Genomic DNA, 23028 nt, shown 5'->3' with positions numbered 1-23028 from the left:
ATACAACTTGGGTCAGACCCACAGATTCACAACATATAAAGCTAAAAACACATTTCCCCAAGAAGCTCAGTTTCTCCCTATTGTACGAGCTAAGTTTAACTTATTAGAAAAGAAATAATGATACATGTTTTAATTATATCAACAAATCAGATAGAAACTCTTTTCAATTCTATTTGCATTTAAACTTTGGGGGGGGGTCATATATATGCCTCAAAGTATATTGCTGTGATTCTATTTTTGAGCACTGCAGGTAACCATATTTAGGCTGAATTACCATGAATGAACGAACCAGTTTGCAGCATCTGTTCAGTGCAATGTGGCTTTCCTCTAGGGTGAAAATGTCAACATCGTGTGGCAACTTTTTGGAAAAAGGAAAAGTGAACTTTTATTGTTTCTAGGCAGACATAAATATCATAGACAGTGTCATGACAGACTGATTAATGGACTCAGGAAAGAGGAGAGAAAATGGATCCTTTTTATCATTTGACCATTCTTGCGCATTTTTTCCTAATTTTCTGTTTGTGCCAAAACATTTTTTTTTTTTAGAGATTAAAGAATCAATCCAGTTATTCATTGTGTCAGCATTGGGCATTAAGGAATGTGATAGTATGAGACTATAGTTGAGGATACTGTACTTCAGGTGTAAATCAGTTGTGGTTTCATGTTTAAGAAACAGGATACTTATTAAGTAGCTTTCATATGCATTTATGATATTCACATAAACTCATACCTAAGTATTTATATGAAAATAAATATGTTTATGTATATCTAAATATATATAAATAAATATATATGTATACTAAATATATAAATGTTAAAATATATGTATAAATATATGACTATACATAAATATACAAATATAAATGCATACACACAAATGAGATTCTTTGTTTAAATTTTCTTGGAATATAGTTGACTAACAATGTTGTGTTTATTTCAGATGTAGAGAAAAGTGAATCAGCTATACATATACATATCCATTCTTTTTCAGATTCTTTTCCCATACAGACTATCACAGAAGATTGAGTAGATCTCCCTGCATTATAGAGTAGATCCTGGTTAATTACTGATTTTGTGTATAGTATTGTGCATATGCCAATACCAACCTCCCAACATATCACTGCCCTCAATGTTTCCCCTTTGGTAACCATAAATTTGTTTTCAAAATCTTTGAGTGTTTTCTGTTTTGTGAATAAACTCTTTTGTATCATTTTATATTAGATTCCACATAATAGTGATTTCAGGTTTGTCTTTCTATGTCTTACTTCACTTAATCTGATAATCTCTAGATCCATCCATTTGCTACAAATGGCATCATTCATTACTTTTTATGGCCAAGTAATATTCCATTTTATATATATATATATATATATATATATATCACATCATCTTAATCCAATCCTCTGTTGATGGACATTTATGTTATTTCCATGTCTTGGCTATTGAAAATAGTGCTACGGTGAACACTGAGGTGCATGTATCTTATAGTTTCCTCTAGCTACATGCCCAGGAGTGGGATTGCTGAATCATATGGTAGATTTGTTATTAGTCTTTTAAAGAAACCCCACTTTAATTAGTCCTTTATTTGTCTTTTAAAGAAACCACTCTTCTCCACAGTGGTTGCACAGCTTACACTCCCACCAGCTGTGTAAGTGTTCTATTTTCTCCATGCCCTCTCCAGAATTTATTGTTTCTACACTTTTTGATGATGGTCATTCTGTCTGGTGTGAACTAATACCTTATTGTAGTTTTGATTTGCATTTCTCTAATAATTAGTGATGTTGAGCATCTTTTCATATGTTTTTTTGTCCATCTATACATGTCTTTGGAGAAATGTCTATTTAGATCTTCAGACCTATAATTCTTATCTAACTCCAGTTATTACAATACAGAAATCTCTTCTAAATATCATCAGAAATCAACTATCAATTTGCATTACTATTAATAATAAAATGACTATTGATTTCTGATTTGATGTATGAGCATTGAAATAAATAGTCTTGAATACAGCTCATCTTTAAATTAATACAGTTTTCATCAAAGTCAAAATGAGCTTCATTCGACTCTATTTTTTACCCTATCTTAACAGTGTTCAATCCTTTATTTTCAGTTCAAGTATGAAGTCTCTTCTTTCATAATATATGCATTTGTTTTCTGAAAGAATACTGTTTTTAAAAGTTGAGGGAGTAGAGCCTACAACTAACTTCTCAAACACTGGCACTTTACAAATGAAGTGTATTTCCAGAAACTTAGAAACACTGTGATTAGTCATTGAAATCTGGATATGCTAGCCAGAAAAAAATGACAATCTATTAAAATCTTGAGATCTACTAATGTGAGGGAAATCATCTTTACTATTGTTGAAAAAGAAATTTTGTTTACAACAATATAAATTGTTTTCTGTAACATTTATTTTGATCTCTTATATAAGCAGCTTATTATCTCGACCTGTTTAACTCCACTGGTAATTGCACTTTCTCAAATGTTATGGACATCTGTGCATTTTAGGGTAAGAAATACATCAAAATCTTTCAGATTTGAACCTGATTGAATATGTGAACATTGCATATTTTATGCTATGACTTGGACTGAAAACTTTTGATGAAATCTTATTTTAAAATTCTTCTTATGTTCATCAAGGAGAACAAAAATAATTTTATAAGTTATTGGTAAATAGCAGAAGTTCATGAGTTAAACAAACACAGGCAACAACTATGATTTTAATGTTGGAGGTAATTGGAAGGAAATTGAAGTTCAGTTTATAATTTAACATATTTTATAATGTTTTGAGGTTATAGCCAAACATGAATTGCTTTTTACTTTATTTATCTAACTAGAGATAATAAGAAATCAACTTTAGTTTGAGTCATCAGCACTGATATTATTTTATTATCATTATCCCCATTTCTGTCACATAATGTTATTTTAGAGGCAGTACAAATCAGCATAGCTTTATACTTAAGGATTTGTGAGAAATCCACAAAGGAGAAGAGAAGGACAATGTTCTTTTAGGAAAGAAAAGTATAGATGGAGGTGATAGAAATCATTCAGGTAAGAGGAAGTGAATTATTTCTTTCTTTTATTTGTTTCCTTCTTTATCCGCTTCCTTTTTTTTCCATGCTTAGTTCCTTCATAACTGAAAATTTTTCATCCTGATGCTTTGGCACAATTTGAACCATATGGCCTCTATTCCTTTACAATGATTTACCCTTATCCTTACAATTCAAACAATGTTTGCTTCTCTTTCTGTAGTCAACAGACAGTAAGATAGTGTTAATAGTTACTGTTTCTAGGATAGTTATTACTATTCATCAAACTTATAGGAAAAATTATTGCTTTTTGCTAAATATAACTAACAATATTAATGATATTTAACTTCTTCAAAAATAACATGCCAGTATATTTCCATCTCCACTTAGAAATAGCATCTGTTCAAAAGTAACTTATGCAAAACAGGAAGCTGCATGTTAGAGCTGAGTCTTAAAGTTCTGAGAATCGCATAAAGGCAGGAGTTTGGCAGAACAGAGAAAGGACTTAAAGAAGAGCAGAGGGGGAGGAATCTTCTGCCAGAATAAGAAAAGCACATAAAACACAACTTCTGATTATGATTCTGAAACTCAAATGCGTCTTCCTTGGCATAGAACCAGAGAGGAATGAAGCAAGCAGCAATTTTTTTGTTTGGCACAAGTCTCAAACTGTGCCTCCAGAAAACCCAGACTTTTGGCAGAAAGAGACCCCAAACATCCAAATGAATGACTCACTTTTTCTTGTTTCACATTAACTGAGTGATGCCATCCCAGCTTCTATGTATGTGAAGCAGCCTATTCATGTGCATCCTTTTTTGATCCCCAGGATTACCACTCCCCTATTTTGAATATACAGACCAATACTTTCCAATATTTGTTGATAGTTGACTGTATATGTGTGTGTCTATCTAGGGTCTTGGCCTGAGAAATTATGATGGAATATGTGATATCTTGTGTTGTCAAATTGTGAAGACGTTGTCAAAGAATGATAGGGACCTACCAAAAGAACATACTTTGAAGGAGTTTCCAATGGCCAAATATCATGCTATTTAAGCATAAAAAGATGATTTTAAACCTTTTTAACTTTTTGATTAAAATGTAAAATATATGAGGAAAATTTTTTTTTAAAAATTACAATGGAAGGCCCTTTAATAGATAAAAAAACATTGACAATTACAAAAATCACCATTTGAAAACCATGAAAATATTGTTGATTCAGGTAAAGCCAATCAATGGAAGCTAAAATTATTGGATAAGGATATTAATGACAAAATGAACACCTTTACAATTTTAAAAACTAGGCAAATACCACCATAAGTGACCAAAGTTAAGATCATTAGTAATGGGACAAATTGCCGTGTATTTGTAAGGTCATTAAAGATGAAGGAAGAAGGACAAATTACTCCTAATTTAAAAAGATTGAAAATTCATGACAACTAAACAGTACACAAAATTTTGCATCAGACATTTTTGTTGTTTGGTTGTTTGTTTAGTTTTTTCTTTCTTCAAAAGTCATGTTTAAATTTGGATAAATTTTAATAATAAATATTTTGCTCAGCCCTTGATCCCCTTCAGGCTACTCTCAATGGAGCCATCTGGGTTATTTGGTGAGGTATAGGGTAGGTTATATAAATCACATGTTCAAACCATCCAGTGACAAACTCTATTAAGGGTAAAATTTAGACTCCTTACTACAATCATGGTGACTAATTATCCAAACTGGGACCCTTTTGAGTGTGAATACCACATTACTAATAATCACACAAAAATAACAGGAGTGCATGATCACCTTGATAAAAAGTCTTGTGTGGCCCCCATTACTTCTCTGCTCTTCTTCTAATCTTTCTCTCTAACTGGCTGTTGCAGTTGCTCTGGCCACTCTGTTCCTATGAGCAAACTAAGAAATCCTCGACTATAGGGTCTTTACAAACACTGCTTAGCCCTGCCTGGAAAGCTCTTCCCACAAATTTCCTCGTGGTGCACTCTTTTATTTCCTTGAAGTCTTGTACTGATTCACGTTCTCAGTGATGACTTCTTTGGCTATCCTATGTAAAATTTCTTTCTTTTTTTTTTTGTCTTTTATCTTTTTAGGGCTTGTCCCGCAGCATGTGGAGGTTCCCAGGCTAGGGGTCTAATCGGAGCTACAGCTGCCAGCCTACACCACAGCCACAGCAATGCCAGATCCTTAACCCACTGAGTGAAGCTAGGGATTGAACCCACAACCTCATGGTTCCTAGTAGGATTCGTTTCCACTGCACCATGACGGGAACTCTATGTAAAATTTCAATACCTCCTCTCTAATATTCCATGTCTCCTTCTTCTGTCTTATTGTAGGCATTCATTTATATACTTGTCAATATATAATAGAATATACAGTTTAATGATTTATCTTGATTATTATCAGAATTCCATGTTAGAACATAAGATAATAGAGGGCAAGTATTTTTGTTTGTTAGATATAGTAGATAACCATACCTCCTACTATAATGCCTATCAAATGATAGGCAATCAACAAATATTTCTTGGAAGAATTAATGAGTGTATTTTATCAATTAAATGAAAAATATTAAATTTACTGAATATTTATGAAAAATAAGTTTATGAATTATATGAAAAATCAGCATATATCTTTACTACAATGCATACATATATTTATTCATGGCAATAAAAAGAAATTGAGCATGTTATATTACAACGATAAATTATTTATGTCAGAGTCATAATAATAAAATATAAACAGTGAATTCTGGGCAACATTCAGTGATTTTTCTTTGGATTAGGTTGAATGGATCTTATTTTTTACTGTTTTGTTTGCTTTTCACTGATTAACAGTTAGGTAGAATATTATTTTTTCATGTTTTTCTAAACATTAGTTTTTATACTGAGTTGTATCTTCTAAGTCCTTTTTTATTTGGTTCTTAGTGATTTATTTCTTTTTATGAAATCATAAGAAGCTTATTCAATTCACTGTGGTTTCTCTTAAATATAACATTTTGCATTATTCTACAATAAAGAATATGCAGCATCATTTTAGGAAGTTTACGGAGTAGAAACATGTTTAAAGGATTCAAATATAAACTTACTATCCTAGTTGTGGATTTGAAATCAGAAACCTGGGTTTAAATTACAGAACCATACTGTCATCCTATATGATTACTGGACTTTTGCATAAAATCTTCAGACTTCAGGACCTCCTACTCCTGGTTATTATATGTAATGAAATAATGAATTTTTAAGTACTTAGTGTAACACTGCTTTTTATTAACTATGTAGTAAGCTGTCTCTTTTTAAGGTACTCTAGTATTATCAGGTTTTATTTTTATTGGTCATCATCTTTGTCCAATAATTTCCATATGCATACATACTTATATATTTTCAGTGATAGAGTATATTCAATTTTATATCTTGTGTTTTACTTAATAGCATATCATCAATAAGCTTAATGTTGCAACATAATATGCATAATTTTAATTTTAATGAAATGCATATTATTCCATCTAGTGATGGTATCATAACATTCATATATTAGACTAGCATTAGGCAATTAATTAAAATGCCTTTTAATATACAAATCTAGTAGGGTGTAGTGAGAGAGGCATGATCATAAATTCATGATAGGTATACAAATATGGTAGTAAAACCTTTTAGGAAAGCAACTTTGGAAAGATAACAAAACTTTAAATGTATTCTTCTCTTTGACCTAGCAATTCCATTTCTAGGAATCTCTCCTAGAGAACATATCAGAAATGAGGACAAAGATTTATGTACAAAAATTTTATCAAGCCATTATTTATGGCAGCAAATAATTGGAAGCAATCTAAATGTCCTGTGGTGAATGATTGCCTATATCATGGTGCAGCCATAAGAATAAAGAGTAGGCAGCTCTTATAAACTATACTTAGGAAGAATTTTAAAATATGGAAAATGCTCATAATATGTTAAAAAACATTTTATATATTTAAACTTGTAACATAAGTAAGAAAATGTTTGCAGTGCTTTATTTATTTATTTATTTATTTATTTATTTATTTATTTATTTATTTTTGCTTTTAAGACTGCACCTGTGGCATATGGAAGTTCCCAAGGTAGGGATCAAATTGGAGCTGCAGCTGCTGGCCTATGCCACAGCCACAGCAACATGGGATCCAAGCCACATCTGCGACCTACACAACAGCTTGGGGCAACACCAGATCCTTAACCCACTGAGCGAGGCCAGGGATCGAACTTGAATCCTCATGGATACTAATCCAATTTGTTTCTACTGAGCCACAATGAGAACTCCCGGCAGTGCTATCTTTAAGTAGAGAAATTATAGGTTATTTTTAATTTTAATTATTTTTCCACATCTTCTACAGTGAGTATACATCACTTTAATTTTTAAATAAAGTAAAACTACTATTAAATTATTGATAGTGACATGTATATTTGAGGTGGTGGGATTTTGAATGATTTGGCATGATGTGTATTACGGTCAGAACTGATGGCATGACCCCTTTTGTCAAGCATGATACTGCATCCGCAAGGCAATGTGAGGCCATATACAACTATTTTCAGTTTCTCTCAGCTCTGTGGAAAGTTTCCAAATTGCAGTGTTGTAAAGGAGAATAAAGTTAAAGTCTTATGAAGTTACAGACTAATGAACAGTAGCAGCAGGTTCATCCACAATCCAATTACTTGGAAAGTAAATGTACCATATCTAGTTAGTGATATTGTTTAATATTTAATTCTGTGAAATGAAAGCACGGACATTAAATTTCTATAGCAAACCCTAGAAGCATGAAAATAAAGGTAGCAGATCTTAATATTTCTACAAGAAAGCAAAATCCTGTATTAAAAAAAAATTGCCCTTACACAGACTGCACATGTGCTTTTACAACAGGATAAATGAAAACTGATTCAGTTCTCATTTTTCCTTCTCTCCAAAATAATTAAAACTAGATTAGGTTTGTTGCAGTCTCTACAACTGTCTTCTGAGATTCTGATAGTCTATTTTAAAATGAACATTATTTAAGTCACATAATTTTGAACTTAAAAAATAAATTGCTAAAAATATAGTAGGATTATTTGGACTCATTATTATATGGATTATAACTTCCTACTTCTGACCCTCATAGCTAGAGAAACTGAGGCCTCCAAATTATGAGCTCAGTTTCATCAAGGACTTAATCCAAACCCCATATAGGAAGCAGAATATTGTAAGCACTGTCCCCACCAGTGGTAGATTTGGAACCATTGCTTCTATCCTTATGCTAATAAGTGTATATTTGTGACTGACACAAAAGCTCTGCCGCTGATTGCTGCTTCATTCCACACACCTATGGAACTAGGGACACATTTTCCTAGCAACCCTTCCTCAGTGGCCACATCTCTGCTTTCAGGGAATGAGGAGAAATCCTGCCTATTCAGCTGCCTTTACATTCCTTTTCCCAGTTTCCCACTTCTCATTCACCCAGCTAACATAATCATTGATTTAGAGAATTCTGGTAGCATTTCATCTAGTAAACTGTCCCTGATACCTGAGTCTTATTTCTGCCTTTTGTTTTATCACTTGAAAAATTCCAACTATTGAACTTAGCATGTTATTAAGTAAAAACAGATTAAGACATAGTGCCTCGCCAAGATTAGGGGCTCAATGATTGTTCACTGAATGAATAAATAAACGAGTCAAAGCTAATATGAGCTGTGTGTACTACATTTTCTCATAGCAGAAATGTTATAAATGACATAAAGCTTTCCTGGGGCATGTCCCCTAAATGTTATATAATACAAAAAGTCACTGAACTATACTTTTGCTACACTGATAATGAAGTACAATGAGCACACATTCATTCTAATGTTCAGATATCATACTATTTGCATTTTCTAGCTAGATGGGTAAAAAATTAGAACGGTAGACAGCATTTGAGAGAAAGCTGGGTAAAATTAGAATGGTAGACAGCACCTCTCCCAATAAAAGAAACTTAAGGAGCAATTCAGATGTTATAAAATTCATTTTATAAAATTCAGTAACAGAATAGTTCTAAGAACAAGAACAAAAATCCTTTTGTTCTTAGCTCAAAGAACTTTCTTATACTTATGTAAAGTATATGAATATTTTGAAGGTAAGAATAAAGATATATATTGTATTTTGAGATATATATGCACATTTATATATGACATATATAAACATATATAATGTAAGATGTGTGTATCTTTAACTTGAAATGTAAGATGCTCACAAATTCACTGCAGATACTTAGCTAATGAAAAACTTAGCTAGACAAGTTCCAGCTTTTATTATTTAATCATAGAAAAATCTAAAGCATTCCATTAGTTCACATAATTTGTGATGTATTAAAACCATTATTTTTTCAGCTGTATCAAAATGTCCATTTCATGTACCAAGGTCAGAGGGCCCAAATAAAGATTTAACCTGAAGATTAACTCTTTCCTGTAACACTGCAATAAATAGCTTTTTTTTTACAGTGTAGATCTGACATTTTATATCCCATTCTATGAATTGCTTAACTTTATTGAACCTCAATTATTCATCAATAAGATGAGAACAATAAAAAGTATATGTTAGCATTAGTGTGAAGATTAAAAGTGACAAAATATCTCTGATACATGATAGAAATTAAATAATCTTTTAAGCTACAGAGTAAATATGTACGGATTGAGTAGGGGAGGAAAGAGAACCTTCAACAAATTGGCCTGATTCATCATCCCACTCTCTGCTAAATTCAGGAGAATTATGAATGAATATCTATGTTCATATAAAATTGTAATTCTTCATTCTGCTCTTTGATGTTCACAATGTCCTATCAGCTTTATTTAGACATTTGCACTGTTAGTTCAAAACTGAATTAAGCAAATGTTACAGAGGGGACAATTGAATCAAGTATCCAGATTGGGTCAGCAATCTATAGCCCACAGGACAAATACAGCTTGCTGCCATTTTGGAAATAAAGTTTTATTGGAACACAGCATATTTATTTATTCACATAATGTCTGTGGCTGTTTTTGCCCTTCAGTGGCAGAGCTGAATAGTTGTGACAGAGATTATATGGCCCATAAATATTTTGTATTTAGTCCTTTACAGAAAATGTTTGCTAGGCCCTCATTTACACAATTGAAGAAAACAAAGCTATATTATAATTTAGAATGGCTTTATTTGATTGAAGGAAATAATTTTGACCAGAGGTATGATTTAGAATATATGTGCAGGAAGCTCAATAATAATTCAGTTTCTTGAAACAACTTTTGAGACTGACTGTGGATGTCAGCAGTAGTAAAATATGACAGTGTCCATGTGGATCACTCAGAGTAAACATGATTGATTCAGTTTACAGGATTTCACCTATCAGGTAGCTAAAATCATAGAGTGGTAATATAATAATTTCAACATAATGAAACTTGGTTGAATGCCTGTAATTTCTCCACATGTTATAATAATCATTTGGTTGTCAAAAATAAATAAACTGTACAATAATAGTAATTTGTGGGTAAGAAGAGTTCTAACACTGGTGTCATAGGTTTACAAACTGGTAGTTTATTTAAATAAGACATTCTCTCTCTCTTTTTTTTTTTCTTTTTACGGCCACACTTGTGTTTAGGACCATAGCCATAGCAGTGCCAGATCCAAGCCAGATCTGTGACCTATGCACAGCTTGCAGCCATGCTGGATCCTTAACCCCCTTGAGCAAGACCAGGGATCGAACTCGCATCCTCATGGATACTAGTTAGGTTCTTAATCTGGTGAGCCACAAATGGGACTCCCTAAAAAGACATTCTTATTTAAGAGAATATTATTTGTTCCCTATTTGCAATATAGATAGATAAAGCAGTGCATCACTACTATTCATGCCCTTATCCCTCTTTCATTATCTTTTCGGGGACTGAAACCCAGGAACTGAGCAATTACAACTGTGTAGTTTTAATATATTTCATATTCAAAGTTCTCAACAAATGTTTTATGATGGCAATACATCAAATTTATTGTAGCTGGTCTCTGTGGCTAATTCATGGCAGATTGCCTAATCCTTTCTATGGAAGAATTTTGAAGACTATATACATTCCTAAATACAATGCAAAAGAGCGCTCACAATAAAAAGAAAAATCATATGTAATCCACCAGAGAGAGGGATAACTACTATTAGCATTTTTCTCTGAACAAGTTTAATATTCTCTGTCATTATGTTTCTCTTTCTCTTAGCATCTGTCATACAAACTACCCTATGTCTGTTTTGTCTTGTTTTGCTTTCAGTTACACTATGTTGTTTATCAATACACTTATATACGATGTTTTTAGTATTATAATGCAGAAGTATAATTCATTTTTGAAATTTCCCATTACTAGTATATAAATTATATCCTGTTTTAATTATTTGCAGATGTAAATAAAGCTGAACTATCTGCCAAAGCTTTTTTTCCATATCTCTCACTTTTTTGATAGAACAAATTCCTAAAGTAGAAATACTGGATCAAAGTGTATTTATATATTTATTTGCCTACTTACATGCGGTTCATATGGTAAACACAACTCCACTTTTCTCTGTTTGAGTATAACCTTTACGTATTATAAACATACCAAAAGAGCCATTATTTTAACACTAAAAAGACTGTGTAAATTTGTTATTCTCATTTATAATTCAGAAATCCAGATACTGCAATTCACACAAAAATATCCTAGAAAATATTTATCTATACTGGGCCCTAAAGTATTTACCAAAAAACATAGAAATAGAAGTGGGAAATGTGTACTATTATTCCACATTTATATCTTTGTGTATATGAGACCATAATAGCAATATGCAAATACTTACACTGTTTCTCATATAATGGAGGCTGATCTATTATAGGAATTAAAATCACTAGAGAAATGATTTATCATGACTTCCTAAAGGTTATTGTTTGTAAAAAGGTATGAAATAAATCATAAATACTACATTACAAAGAATGACTATTTTTAGCTTGATTTAACAGAAAGGGAGCTGTTTCTTTAAGGATTTTTTTTTTTGATGATTTGTAGCACTTATTCTAAAACATTTCATTATATGTTTAAAGCAAAAAATTGTGCTGATTTTGCACAAGAAACAAATGAAATTTCTTAATTTTGTTTAAAATAACCTATTGAATTGCCCACTTAGTAAAGTAGCCACGATTCTAATTCCTTTATATACAGAATAGAGGCTGTTATGTGTTCTGTAAATTAGATAATGAAATTGCCTATTGTATTGTTTTACAGTATTTTTTTCTTAATAAGTCTGTTTTACCTTCTATATTTACAGGTATTGTAATAAAATCTAGATTGATAGTCCTTCAAAAATTATATAAACAAAAAGGAAAATTTTGTCCATTCTATCTAATCAGTGAGGAAAAAACACTGAGTTATTGATCTAACTATCTTCAATTTGGAAAATATGACCCTGCAAATTTACAAATTAACATCATCTGTCCATGTAAAAATCATGACCTATACTAAATATGCTGGTGAGTTAGTTTGGTCATCTGAAAAATGGTGATGCTTCCCCTTCTGGCACTATTCCTACATATCTTCTTTCTCCCATACCTCGCTATTGTCTGTAGTCTATCCGTGAGATACATTACCGTGATGAAACAACTGCGGGAAGACTATAGCATATGGCTAGTGGAACCAGGAAGATTTTACAGAGAGCATAAAGATAGATGAAGGTGGTCAAGGAGTTGTTTGGGGGCCATGGGAATCCAGACTCAGAGTAGTTCTTTCTGAATGATAGGTACAATAATGGGAATGAAGCAATATGTGTATTTGTTCCTCCAATAATAATTTGTTATTGGATGTCTCCTACACACTTAGCCTCACGACCTAAAATATAATGTCTGTCTAAAAAAATAACACATAGGAGTTCCCATTGTGGCTCAGCAGAAACGAATCTCACTAGTAGCCATGAGGACACAGGTTCAGTCTCTGGCCTCACTTAGTGGGTTAAGGATCCACCATTGCTGTGAGCTGTGGTGTAGGTCGCAGACACAGTTCAGATCCTGCATTGCTGTGGCTGTGGCATAGGCCAGCAGCTACAGCTCCAATTTGACCCCAGCCTGGGAATCTCAATATGCCATGGGTGTGGCCCTAAAGACACCAAAATAATAATAATAGGAACACATAAATGAATGTGTTAGTTATTGTCCATATTTTTCCAGAGATTTTTGCAATGGAGAATGTATCAATTTTTGGAGAGCTCTGTGTTTAATCCTGCTTAGAGGCTGGGAATGAGGTGGAGTGGTAAATTATATAGTCTCCATGACCTGAATTACAATAATTTTCTTAAAATCTATGTAAGTTACAAACAGGTAGAAAAATAGTTTGTCTGTTTTAAATCTAAAATACCAAGCTCTTCAGTTATTTACACTCATCAACACATTTAAGCCTGCAACAACTTATGAAATAAGTACTAATCTATCTACATTTTTTTTGTCTTTTTTTTTGCTATTTCTTGGGCCGCTCCTGTGGCATATGGAGGTTCCCAGGCTAGGGGTTGAATTGGAGCTGCAGCCACCGGCCTACGCCAGAGCCACAGCAACGCGGGATCTGAGCCGCGTCTGCAACCTACACCACAGCTCACAGCAACGCCGGATCATTAACCCACTGAGCAAGGGCAGGGACCGAACCCGCAACCTCATGGTTCCTAGTCGGATTCGTTAACCACTGCGCCATGACGGGAACTCCCTATTTTTTTTTTGTCTTTTTTTTAATCTACATTTTTATAATGAGACAACTGAGTCACAGAATATAAAGTGCCAGAATGCAAATCCATGGTGTCTCACTTCTAAATACTAAATATGCACCTAAGATAATAACAGTTAAAACAGCTAACATTTATTGAATTCTCACTATGCCTAAGAGACTTTGAAATACACCAGATGGATTGATTTGTTTAATCGTTATAACAATATTTTGAGGTTGTTGCTAAACTATCTTAATTTTACTTATTAAAGAAACTAAAACAAATGTCGTGTCACACCTAGTGCCGCATATCTATGAAATAGCAAAGATAGAAGAAACACAGAATCCTTCATTGTGCTGCCTAGAAACAAGGTTTATTTAATGCAGCTTTGAACAAGAGCAAGGACCACCCCCCTCATTTTTTTTTTCTAAATTATCTTGGTTATTGTAACATTCTTATTCCTATGCAGAGACTTGTAAAACAGTTGAAATATATATTTTAAACCTTTAAACTTAATTTTAGTGAAGATTCACCCCACATTAGCAACTATAAATTCATTTTTATTCAGTTCACATTAAGATTTTATCTTTAGAAATACTACAGAAATATTAATAAAATAATAGTAACCAAGGTATTCACTATGCATCTTTATGTTAAAATCAATAGCAGTAAGAAGATACCTATGTAACTATTTTGGAAATCATTAAGGGAAGCATTATCTCAGTGTTGGCAAAAGATGGTAATTAGAGTTTACCTTATGTCAGTTTAACTGTATGAAGTTGCCAAATTTGATCACTTTTGACCTACAAAAATGGTTTTGCCTATGTTTTAACCTAAAACTATGAATAAGGATTATGCAAGCTATGGAGGATTTTCATAGATTTAAATGCAGAACTTGCAACTCTATCTAAAGCTGAGATTAATATGAATTATTATTTCTAAAAAATTTATCTACCAGTTGATTAAATTTCAATATAGGTAGCTGCAAAACTTTCAGCCAATAAATGCTCTGAAGTTTACTGAATGTGTGTTGCTGGGAATACAGAATATATAATGATCAGCATCTTACTATCTATAAAAGGAAACACAAACTGCATTCAGGAGAACTTCATTAACCATGAAGAGCCAGATTAAATGAAAGTTTTCAGGAATAGATTTTATGTAAAAATTTCCACAAAACCCAAAGATGGATTGATCCCAAAGATCTCTTAAAGGTATGTTGTATAACTTAGTAAATACTTCCTTTTAGTATTGAACTAAAAAAGCATAGGTTGTTAAGAAGGGTGGCAGGGGCAGTTTTACTACACATAGTTTCCATAACTAACCAACGCATGACATATATTTCTTTTAATTAAAGCATGGCAGGATGCAGGAATTTGGTAATCTGTCTCATAATGCTCATAAGCTTAGTAGTAATGAACTTTGCTAAATACTAAGTTTGAGAAAATGCTGTGCAGGCAGATGGTGACTGTGAGCCTCAAGTCTCTCCCAGAGCTGCAAACAGTACCATCTGCTGCTCTGCTTATTTCTTTTTTGTTCATTGGTATCAAATTTAATGGGGAATCACACTTTACATTTTAATTTCACACCCTGGCCACAATGGTGGGAGCTCTTATTTCCCTCAATGTAAATTTGTTCAAATTAATAAGGAATTTTTTTTCTTCCTAAAACAACACAACAACAACAACAAAACAGAGTCTTTGACTTTTCTGTTCATTATGGAGTAACAGGAACTAGATTTACTCTTCCAATTGAAACAAACTAGAACACTGTATCAAGTATATGAATAACACTTTTCCAGAGAATAGACAAGAGTTTCCAGGCCAAGGCACATAAAAGAAAAGCCTAGATGAAGCTTAGCAGACTTCCTGAGTTAAGGACAGGAACTGAGAGTCTGGAAAAACAGGAAAAGTCAAGATCACAGGAAAAAGAGAGGAGAGAGTAATGCGGAAAGATAGCTCGGTATCTGCAAAGTGATTCCCTCAGTATTCAGCAGAATATTGATCAATATACCTGGGTGAAGAAACTAAAGGCCTGGGAAAGAATCATCAGAAAAGATTTAATGTAGTAATGCTTGCACTTAGATTGGTGAGAAATAATGCCTATCCATTCCCCCAAGTCAGGCTGGAAAACTATCTGATTCACATGGCTTTAGGTAGATTACACAGAAGTATGTTCTAACAAATATTTAAAGTAAGACCAAAAGGATCAAATTATTTCCAAAAAATCTACTTTCCAGATTATGGTTCCAGAATATTAATACGAATAAAAGATATCAGAATACAAATAGGCAAAACTCATAATGTCTGCTGTACACACAAGAATTAGCAAGAATACAAGGAAGCAGAAAAATAATTAGGAGAAAGTCCAATCATTTGAAACTGGCACAGATATTAAAATCTACCCCCTTAGCATATGATACATAGAAACAGTTATTAAACCAATCCCCATATGTTCAAAAGGTTAAGAAGAGGCAGGATTTTCAAAGAAGAATTCTCTCCATAGCAATTTTAAAACTACAAAATTGACAAAACTGGTAATTTGACACTCTAAAAATCAATCACAGTGTACAATAATATGAGTGATATTTGTGTTTGTAAACCTGCCAAACTCAAAGTAAGAACAGTAAGAAACTGTGTCATTCTTATTTGAAGCTGCACCCAAATTTTCCCCACTATGACAGGCAAGGAAGATTAGCACATTGGGGCAACTCATAGAGACTTCTCTACAAAGGTTTAAGAAGACTCACTAAATTTGGAACAGTGGATGGCACTCATGCTCTGTGACATTGTCAATAGATCAGTGGAAGTTATGTAATTTAATATGCATATAAGAATGGGAAAATTATTTTAATTGATCAGAGACTTAGAAATCTGTACAACAACAACATGTACACCAAAATATATGTAATTTTAACCAAGAATAAGATAAGCAAAAAATATTAGGAAAATATTTAAAGAAAAAAATAATGGTTAAAAAATTGCCATATTGGATGAAAAGTATTCATCCAAACATACAAGAAGCTCAAGAAAGAAAAGAAGAAAAAAGAAAGAAGTAAGGAAAGAAAGAAAAAAAGGAAAAAATAAAGAGTAGGATATGTAAAGTTGTATCTTCTCATGAATACATCATAAACAAAGAGATGAAAAAAGACACAGAAAAAATTGACAATCCTTAATAGAAAAACAAAACTAATCATGTTCAAAGAACTCATAATAAGATTAACATCTGACTTCTCATCAGAAACACTGAGGCCAGAAATGAATGGAATGAAAATTTAAGTAGTGTAAGAGAAAAACAAAAAAGGTCAACCAGGAATTCTGTATCTAGCCAAACTATCCTTCAAAATGAAGAGAAATAAAGATATTCCCCAAATAAAAAATAATGAGAGAATTCATTTCTGGCAGACCTACTTTACCAAAATTAATACAGGAATTCCTGACACCAGATATCAGAATTGACCCCAGATGGTTATTTCATTCTGTAGGAAAAAACAAAGATCACTGTAAGTACTATATGTGTTACTTTAATAGAAAAGACTCAATTGATATATGTATTTCTCATTTAGTCTCTTTACTTCATTAATCGACAAAAGATTGCAAAAAGGAACATTATAACATTGTGTTGTTTGGATTCTGTGGCAATGATGCCATAAAGGATGTGGGAGGAAATTGATTTAAATTAGAAAATTTGATATAATTCACCAAAAATAATTATTCAACTGTGGTAGTCTGTGATAAAATATACCTCATAATGTAGTATTAAAAATAAATTAAAAGCATAGTAAAATGAAATCAACAAATTAAATGATCTGCAAAGAAATGGCAATAAGAATTTTATTAGATTTTAGCAGGAAGGTTTTCAGCATTCTCCATTGAGTATTATATTTGCTGTGGGTTTATCATAAATGGCTTTTATTGTGTTATGTTCCCTCCATAGCCACTTTGGTAAGAGTTTTTAATCATGAAGGGATGTTGGACTTTTTCAACTGTTTTTCTGCATTTATTGAGATGATCATGTGGTTTTTGAGTTTTCCTTTGTTAATGTGGTGAAATGACATTGATTGATTTGCATGTGTTGAATCATCGTTGTGAACCTGGGATGAATTCCACTTGGTTGTGGTGTATCATCTTTCTTATATGTTGTTGGATTTGGTTGGCTAAAATTTTGTTGAGAATTTTTGCATCATATTCATCAAAGATATTGGTCTGTAATTTTCTTTTTTGGTGGTATATTTTTCTGGTTTTGGCATTAGGGTGATGGTGGCTTCATAGAATGTCTTTGGGAGCATTCTTTCTTCAACCTTTTGGAAAAGTTTAAGGAAGATGGGTATAAGTTCTTTGTAAGTTTGGTACAATTTACCTGTGAAGCCATCTGGTCCAGGACTTTTGTTTGTAGGGAGTGTTTTAATTACACATTTAATTTCATTTCTAGTGATCAGTCTGTTTAGTGGATCTATTTCTTCTTGATTCAATTTTGGTGGGTTTTATGTCTCTAGAAAGTTGTCCATTCCTTCTAGATTGTCAAATTTGTTGACATATAATTGTTCATAGTATTCTCTTTTGGCTTTAAGACAAGGATGCCCACTCTCACCACTTTTATTCAACATAGTATTGGAAGTCTTAGCCACAGCAATAAAACAAACAAAAGAAATATAAAAGGTATCCAACTTGGAAGAGAAGAGGTGAAATTGTCACTCTATGCAGATGGCATGATACTATATATTGAAAACCCTAAGGAATCCACACAAAATCTACTCCAACTGATCAATGAATTCAGCAAAGTAGCAGGATTATAAGATTAACATTCAGAAATTGGTTGCATTTCTGTATACTAAAAATGAAATATTAGAATAGGACTGTAAAAATACAATACCTTTTAAAGTCACACCCCCAAAAATTAAATACCTAGGGGAAAAAACCTTACCAAAGAGGTGAAAGTCTTATATGCTGAGAACTATAAAATATTAATCACAGAAATTAAAGAGGATTCAAAGAAATGGAAAGATATTACATGCTCCTGTGTTGGAAGAATTAATATCATAAAAATGACCATACTACCCAAAGTAATCTACAGATTGATTTCAATCCCTATCAGATTACCCATGACATTTTTCACATATTTAAAACAATCCAAAAATGTATATGGAACCATAAAAGACCCAGAATTGCCAAAGCAATACTTAAAAACAAAAACCAAGCAGGAGGCATAACTCTCTCAGACTTCAGACAATGTTACAAAGCTACAGTAATTAAGACAGTGTGGAACTGGTACCAAAACAGAGATAGAGGACCCATAAATAAACCCAATGGAACAGAATAGAGAACCCATAAATAAACCCAGACCCCTATGGCCAATTGATCTTTGACAGAGGAGGCAAGAATATAAAGTGGGGAAAAGACAGTCTTTTCAGTAAGTGGTGCTGGGAAAACTGGACTGCCACATGTGAATCAATGAAACTGGTATACAACCTCACACCATGCACAAAGATAAACTCAAAATGGCTTAAAGACTTAAATGTAACACAACAATTTTACGAGAAACAAAGAAGAGCATTTTATAATGATAAAAGGGTCAATACCACAAGAAGATAAAACACTTATAAATGCATATTCACTTAAAATCCAAGCTCCAGAATACAGGAAAAAAACTGACAAAAAAAGAAAGATGAAAAGACAATTTAACCACTATAAATGGAAATTTCAATGTCCTGTCTTCAATAATGTATAGAAAAACTAAACAGTAGTAGTAGTTATATAAAATATTTGACGATTTAACTAACTCCACATAAATGACATATAGAACACCTCACTGAACAGCACAATAAACATTCTTTTTAAATATGTAAAACATATACTAGGCCCTAAAATAAGACAAATTAATATTGAAGTCATGCAAAGTAAGTTCTCAGCCTGCAATATAATTAAATTAGAAATTAACAAGAGAGAGAAATTGTTAAACTCCTCCAAAATTTGGAACTTAAACAGCATACTTCCAAGTAATCTTTGGTTCAAATAAGATATAATAAGAGAAAGTATAAATAAAAATATTCTGATTTTTAAAAATTACATAACAAAATTTATAGGAAGCAGATAAAACAGTGATTAGAAGAAAATAAATAACTTTAAATGTTTTTATCAGAAAAGAAGAAATTTTTCAGTTAAATAACTTAGGCTTGCACCTTAATAAATTAGAAAAAGAAGAATAAATTAAACTGAATACCAGCAAAATAAAGAAAATCAAATTATAGGTGATATCAGGGAAATACAAAACAGAAAAAAAATCAATGAACCAAAAAGTTGATTCCTTTAAATATCAACAAAGCTGACAAATATTTGTCTAAACTAACCAAGAATGAAACAGGTAGATACAAATTACCAAAATCAAGAAATAAAGAGAATACATACTGTAGGCCTCAAAATTGTAAATATTTAAGAGATTCTTATGAATAATTTTTGGCATCATTGCACAACTTAAGTGAAATAGGCAAATCCCTCAAATGACGCCAGTATCAAAATTATCCTAGGAAAAATAAAGAAATAAAAATGGACCTAAAATAAGTGAAGATATTGAATTACTATTAAAAATATTCCCAAGGAACATAGCACAGATGACTCACTGGTGAATTCTATCAAATACATAAAAAATAAATAATACCAAATCTTTAGAAAACTATCTCAGAGTATAGAGGCCAGTAATCTACTGATGAGACCCAAAGACATCACAGGAAAAGAAAAGTGTAGGTCAATAGTCCATATAAACATAAATACAAAATACTAAAATATTAGAACTAAATCTAGTAAAATTTAAAATAGGTTATATACCACAACCAAGTGAGGTTCATGCTGCAAATGTGAGTTGGGGTTAACACTGAAAAATTAGCATAACTTTATCAAGTCCATAAGATACAAGATCACGATACAAAAATCAATTAAATTTCTGTATGTTAGCAATAAAGGGCCTAAAAAAAATAAGAAAACAATTGTAATCACAATAATATCAAAATATAAATTACCTAGGCACAAAGTTAACCAAAAATAGTGTAAGATTTTTACACTGAAAAATACACTGATAGAAATTAAAGATTTAAATTAATAGAGAGATCTTTCATGATCAAAAGCTGGAAAAAAATATTGTCAGGAAGTAAATTTATTCCAAATTTATCTATAAAATCAGTGCAATTGTTATCGCTGCCCCCAGAGAATTTTTGTAGAATTCAACAAGATGATTCTAAAATATATTTAAACAGATTGTGAATAGCCGAAGCAATTTTGAAATAAATAATGTTGGAGGATTTATAGTATCTAATTTGAAAACTCACCATAAAGCAACTAATAAATATAGTGCAGTAATGGTGTAAATTTTATATGCATATAAATCAGTGGAACAAAATTGAGATTACTTATCAATTATTACACTTTAAATATGTGCAGTTTGTTGTATGTCAGTTTTACCTTAGTAAAGCTTTTATAATACAAAGCCCAGCTAGAGTGTCATTTTGTACACTGAAGTATTTCAAAAAGTGAGACATGTTGTGGATTTTAATCATAGCTTATTTTTTAGTTCCTTCATGTGCATCCTTAAGGAATTTCTTTTCACTCAGGCACAAATATGCCAATTACGGATATTTTTTTCCCAGATAAATTTGAGAAGTTTTAAAATTTCTGAAAGCCTAATCCAAACTTCCTAGAAAAGGTGAAAAGTTTTGGACAGTAGTGACTGGGACTGGAAGCATGATAGAATGAAAAACTGGCTTGACTTTCTTGCCAATTGTTTTCATAATTTTTGGTGAGGTTGAAGAAAGACATGATATTAAATGTACAGTTTGAGGGTTGAGACAATATGTGGATATGTTTATTTGAATTGAGAAATTTTAAAAAGGTCATCTTCATGTAGTATAAATTTTGGTATGAAATGAAAGTAAAATGTGTTGTGCAGGACATTGTTACAAGTAATTAGGAATCTGTGCTCCTTAGATTGTTAATAACCATTTACCTTTGAGCTAAAACACTTCTCTAAATTGTTTTGTCATCCATAAAATAAGGCACCTTATCAGATACTACCTAGGAATATTATCTTTCTATAAAAATACTATGTTTCTAGAATGTATGCCGCATTTCTGTCCCTCTTATTACTGTTTTTTTAAGGTAAGGTTTTATATTTCAATTTTTTTGAATTATTTCTCTAGAGTTTAAGCAATGCACTTCATATTTTAGACCTAATTTGGATGAATAAAGAATCAGGGTGTATAACAGACCACGTGTTTTTAAAAGAAACGTATAAGAAGTATTTAAGGACAAAAAGTATTTAAGCCTACATAATCTGCCCATGAACCTATACAGTATAATCTGATTTCAGTCTAAAGAAACTTTAACATGTTCATTGTAATGGTAAAAAAGGCTCAATATCACATGTACAAAAAAATTTTGTTTGTAAAATAAATAACTCTCAAAATGAATAGATTTTGTTATTTTAATTATCTTTACTATGCAGTAAAATGATATAGACTGTAATGATCTGATTTTGATTTTATGGAGTTTATATAATTTATATTTGTTGTAATCCAATTTGTTTAATGATAAAATTGATAATAATTATAAATACTATGCTATGGCAATATTCTTCTAAGCAGAAAGTCCTTACATGGAATTCTACCATACACATAATCTCAACTGGAATCAAATTTCATTAGGTGTACAGAGTAATTAAACCCTGCCCCTGTCTCTCATTTGAAGTATTATGATAGTAAACTAGATTGAAGCTCATGTAATTTTCCCATGAATCAATACAATATAATCTGATTCCAATAGGGATTGAGCTACCTAGAATGTCACAAAATAGCATTACAATCTTCGATTTTGTTGAGATGCTAAATACATTTTCTCTGTAATGTTGCATAATGTCCAGGATATCTGAATAAGAGAAGCACTATCTTACCAAGATTTTATTTTCAAGCACTTCCATTTTGAGGGACTTTTTTAAAAACACTATCACACAATATGTTTCTGAGATATTACCATCTTGAACTTTCACAGTATGCAGTTATTCTTACACAGTGTAAAATTTTTTCCACAATAAGAGTAAACATGTTTAATTGATGCAAATATCAAGCAGCATTGTCACATTTTTCCTAGAATTATTTCCACAGTGGATCTTTTATACAGGATATTTTAAAAGTAAAGAAAATAGAGAAGCACATATAGCTCACTTATTGCTAACAACCCAAATAAATTAAGATCATGATATTTAAAGAGAACTATGACATTTGGCACTTCATTTTATTTTAAATTTAATTGAGCATGGAGAAAGTTTTCTATGTG

This window comes from Phacochoerus africanus, chromosome 2, assembly GCF_016906955.1.
Source record: "Phacochoerus africanus isolate WHEZ1 chromosome 2, ROS_Pafr_v1, whole genome shotgun sequence".
NCBI classification, from domain to species: Eukaryota; Metazoa; Chordata; class Mammalia; order Artiodactyla; family Suidae; genus Phacochoerus; species Phacochoerus africanus.
Note: the sequence above shows the minus strand (reverse complement) of the source record.